Here is a 5876-nt window from a genome sequence, read left to right as displayed (position 1 = left end):
ACTACAATCCAATAATGACACAGAGGTCACTCGAACGTGTATGACATTTGAAATCCAAGCTTGCCATTGATGTGGCATTATATAACTATTTTGCGAACGTTTATAATCATTTGTAGTTATTAACAACATAGCGGCAATATAAGAACAATTAAACCGATACATTATCCTAACAGTTCAGAAAACAGCACAGAAGCCTATCAACTCAACTTGTCGAAGTGGGTGAAGGTGGTATAATTTATGGGCGAATCTTCATCACGATTTACCAACTTTGACAATTAAGAAGAATATCAACATTCAACTATCGAATGATGTTCATATTATATATAGAGCTATACAAAGCATGGCGGTAATACGTACATACAACGACTACTCTCAGATTTAACGTGGTTTATTTATTCATGATATTTTGTTATTCTGTAATCTAATATTTACATAGTGGCAACGTGGTTAATTTAAATCAATGGTCCTTAAAATATACTGCACAATTTGCTGAAAATGTTATATCTTCGATGTATACAGGCTAAATGCACTCAGTAAACCGGTTAATTTTACTCTATTGGGAAATATAGAAAGCATTTATTGCTTATAGCAGGTGCCAACCAGTTTTTCAATATCACCAAGATTTGTTATTTATTATTTATTACCTTGGTTGATTATCGATTATCGAATATTGAATGAACTGAATTAAATTCATAGTGCGGCTTTCACTGTTCAATATTTGCTATTCTAATATACAACGGACATTAATACAGACTCGACAGCACGAGGAAATAACAATTACAATATAACCAATTCTAACTTGGTTAATTGAACATTGACGACATTCAGGTGTTGAATAATATTTAATATAATTTATCCCATGCGATAGACGATAGTTTTCTGCTTGGTTCGCGAGTTTAGGCAACTGATGAATGCTGGGTATTATGAATAACCTATTCAGTTTAATTGATCATATTATTGTTTAATCGATCATTCATATAACATTTGAAATGAACAAATTGTTTATTTCTCACTATTTTCAATACTATTTACAGTAGATCTAAAACAATTATATTAATTTCAGTTCCTTTGATCATTAAATATATCAAGAATAATGACATTCCTACCTAAGGTTGGCAACAACACAGTCACATTATTGAAGACGACAGTTTTCTACGTGACCTCCCCAGAGCTCGTACAGAATGCTAACACTGTCTGGAAATTGTTAATTGACCCAGTTTTAGAAGTTATGAAAATGAAGGTATCGGGTTAAGAATTTCTGATATTTCTATGTAGTAGTAATTAAACACATACCACTAACTGAAAGGAAAGCATTTTATTATGCGTTGGAGTATTCACTTTCTTTGTATAGTCTAATAATATACTGTGATTTGTTTCTCTGTATTGTAAATCAGACGATTCGGAGTGTTTGGATAAGTACCAGTTTAAATTAACTTAACAATAAACAGCACAGCAACGCCGGCATACTAGCGCTCACTTCTAAATTACAACTGTATATCATTCTAAATATGGGAAGCTGTTATTCTTGAAATACGAACCAACAAACGTTGATAACGTAAAGAAAATATTCGGTATTATTTCATGTGGTTCGCTGTAGGACCACTAAGCACCGGGTCGCGCACAATAATGTGTTAATATATATATATAAAGTATCGATTACAGTGAAGTTGAAATGTATAACAAATGTGGTGTCGGTGCACTTTTCGGCGTTGTTTCTGTCATAAGTGATATTCACAAGTAACAAGTCAGACCACGTTTACTGGAGTATAAAGTATAGGTCACAATGTGTTTACTTCATCTACGGACACTCTCTCTTCCTGTTGGTTGCCCGACGCGGGTCAGACCCGAATCCATAAAGTATACTACCCGTACAGTAGATACCCAACCAGCATATAACGTATGAGGCGAGATCCACGGTTCAAACTTCTCATTATAAGGCAATACGAAGGTATTTTTCAAGGATGTAAGTGCCTTACACTCCAGATAGAAAATATTTCTTATTACTACCGCACAGTATGACTAGTTACTGCATTCCGAGCCTCTGCATTTTACAACAACACACTCAATTATTTTAATTAATGGGCATTTGACTTTTTGCGATTGTATATGAAGATAGTAAAAACACTTGTACATCTATTTCGGGTTTGTGCAGTCATTCACTGTGTAGATTTCACTGAGTTTAAAAGCTTTCTAGTTTAATAAATATGGCTATAAAATGTTATTATTTGAAAAACAGGATTTAAATCTTCTTTGCTATTATAACCTTCTAAATTCAATTTTTAAAAACAATATTTAACATAGTTAACAATGCACACAAACCAAAGTGTGGAAAATATCATTTCACATACATTTGCAATATTTCCACCGATAATTATCTCGTTTTCAAAATTGCCATCCGGTTCCGTACACCATGTTTCACCAATGTTTTTTTGTTAAATGGTCTTTTTTTGAAAACTAGCATTACCACTGTGTATACATGATTTAATATCATAAATCATGCAATCAGTCAAAACTTTTACTGGCCATTCATAGAATTTGGTTCAAAACCCATAACATATGTGCTAGAAACGAGAGTGTTTTATGGTGGTAAAACTACCATGTTTTTAAGGTATGAGAAAAACATGGAAAGATGCTAAATGTTGCAATAAAGTGAAGACGTGCATCTTTCCCCATCACAACTGTCAATCATAACTGAATCATAAATATATGTATTTGAGATACATGCTCATCGTCAGATTTTTAGATCGTTTGCAACTATTTGTGTTGGGGAAATATTTTCCACCAGCCTTTTGAATGTTGAGATAAAGACGTTAACTAAGAACAAAACAAAAGCTTTAAATTAAATTAAAATGATGAATTTTCATTGATAAGTTAGAGTATTATTTCCTGGTACAGAGATCGAGGGTGAAATGTAATCCACGTAATAGCTGCGTTCAGTGCAGGCAGTCGTACGAGAAAACAGGCCTCGTGTTTCCATTATAAGAAAATAATTAGAAAACGTAACTTGTCTTCCAATTTCACTGAAAATTCCCACGTGGACATTTCGTTTTATATATATTTAATGTATCCCCAAAGGACATGTACAGAATTCGATACAACATATCACATAGCTTTTACGTACATAAATGAACGGGGTCTCGTTTGACCAGCATTTTAACGAGGTACACTACCTGTATTACGAAAGGAGACAGAATAAATACGGTTCTTTAAATAGATATAAGATTCATTGGTTTTTAATGAACGCTTTTACATTGTCAAACTACAAGATTGCCATGTTATTAACCTTCCCATTACGTCATTGTAGAAACGAAAGGCCACTCAGGCGATTCACTATTCCGACTTGGTGAATGTAGTTCCGTCAAACTGAGTGTCACGTTGTACATTTACAGAATGCTCCCGAATCCCTAATAATACACGTAAAATCGCTAATTTAGTTTTAGTTTTAATAAATGCACACAATTTATAAGTCTGCAGTCACAAACGTGTAAGTAAAACGAGTAAACCACGTACTAAACGCAAATACATGTAATGTCTTCTTTCACAACAATAAATATAATGGGCAATGTGCATTCAGCCAATATTCAACAAGGTAAACAGTGTTATTCACACCTTGCGATAAACCTGTCGAAATGATGTAATTGATGGAAATGATGTTTGAATTATATATTTTCCAACAGGTAACTGGTTACGAATAGTGCATTACTGCTTTTCGTAGATACAGTCAGTAGTGTTTGACGATTTGATTAATTTCGTATGTGGAGCCAGCCAGGCATGTATGCCGTGCTGACAAAGTATTAGACATGGTCTGCAGAACGCGACCTAATTACTTTAAAATAACACAAAAGCAGCATTAACAAATACTGGTAGTTTGCACTGATTGACTGCCTCATTGCTATTACGTGATTATTGCAATGGCTAAACATGTTGATTTTACCTCTTACCACTGCAGTAATGGAACCCTCTCACGCTGTGTGTAAAATGAATGAATGTCTCACTTTGCATAAGTAGTAACTGTGGTTAGCATACTTATATATATTATAATGAGACGAACGCCTCATGTATGCAAGCATAGCCATACTATTTGTTATTAAGTTAAGTACAAAGAAATGTACGACATAATTTCGCGAACCAAGCAAATGAATATTTTGTTAAATCTAATTTATAATAAATAAACAATTTTTTCAATTGCTGTATCTGATTCCTGTCAACTGTATAACGTGTATGTGAGTATAATGGAATCGATATAATCGACACCATGTCAAAACTTTTCCGAGAAGTCATTCAGCGGATAGGTGGACACACGCATAACTAGTGACCACTGCTTTTCATTGTGTCATGAATAGTCATGAGCTTGTTTTTACATGGTATTCTCCATAACAGAATTTCCCTGCTTTGTTCGAACAGACGTTTTCGTTTGATCTAAGACGAATATTAAACAGTAAAAACCGCGACTGATCGAAGATCGCGACTTACTTTGGGGCCTGCACTGAAAATGGAGAAAAAGCACATGGGTTTATGTATAGTACGTTTTCTTTTTTGAATAAAATCCCAGCATTATATCTTTATGGGATTTATCATTGTCGGATAATTTTGCACATTTTCCGTTCAGTCCGTCTCTTGGTCAACTTCGTAAACCGATTTTCAATTTTTTTACCAACCCACGATTAGTGGACTCACCGACTGCTAGGTCACATGCAGTCGATTTCTGCGAGTTGTTTCTTACGTATGGACAGACTGGATAGCTAAGACATGTTGTTCAGTTGCAGTTAAGTAATGTGTGTTCTGGCGGGTCTGTTTATGTCCTATGGATTACTCTCGTAAGGAGGCAGTATATGAATGAATGAATGAATGAATGAATGAATGAAGTAAGAAATGCATTTTAAGAGTTTTTTTTATTGAATAGCGAAACTCATCATTACTCAGATATCTACTTAATACACGTTAGCGTTGGCCAACACTTATTTATTATCTTGAGGGTGTATTAAAGAGGATTTTATTATAATCCATTAGTAAATTCTTGTATATCAATTAGGTTTTATGTACGGAGGTATCATGTTTATGCAGCATAAGGAAATACAAATAATGTTTTATGTCTGAAATTTATACTAATGGAATAATTAGTGTTACTATGACCTTTTAAAATGTGCCTTGACACCCTACTTTATGGAAGGGAATACTGGTGTACTGTTTTATATGTTATAATTTGAAGCTGTATACACCTATACTCTGAATAAATACATGATTGCTATGGTAACAAAAACATAGCTATGTCACATATACATGCTACATATCTATTTCGTCTATTCGTGTTTATTCAGGACACAATATTGGTTGTATTTAATGACATAATCCCAGAAACCCATCGTGTTACATTATATCATAGTACACACCTAATGGATATTTCTAATATACAATTAGAATAGTTGATATTTCAATGACTTCATCTGATGCATACTTTGTAATGTCATGAAATGTATACAGTATCATAATATCTCACTAATTGGAACTGCTCCACTGCCTTTGCAACATACATTCAAGTATATCCTAATTTAGTATTCCCAACTGCAAACGTATAGTTAAGCAAGATTCGAGATTTACTTATACAGCTTATACCAACACAAAACTGATACGATATGCAATGGAAAAAAAACATGTCATAGTGATACTATCATTAACTAGCTCCGTGTGCTTCTTATAATCATACTACTTTTGCATTATTATGTGCCACACATACTAATCAGTGGCTGTCGATATGTATAGCATATTCAATAACTTAATCACATTGAATATGTTTAAGGGGATGTACTAGTCTCAAAAACATAGCATGTTGCAGTGTCATTGTTCAAGTCTCATGTCATATAGCATACGTCTAAATG

This window comes from Saccoglossus kowalevskii, chromosome 16, assembly GCF_978046115.1.
Source record: "Saccoglossus kowalevskii chromosome 16, keSacKowa6.1, whole genome shotgun sequence".
NCBI classification, from domain to species: Eukaryota; Metazoa; Hemichordata; class Enteropneusta; family Harrimaniidae; genus Saccoglossus; species Saccoglossus kowalevskii.
This window is presented reverse-complemented; position numbering follows the sequence as displayed.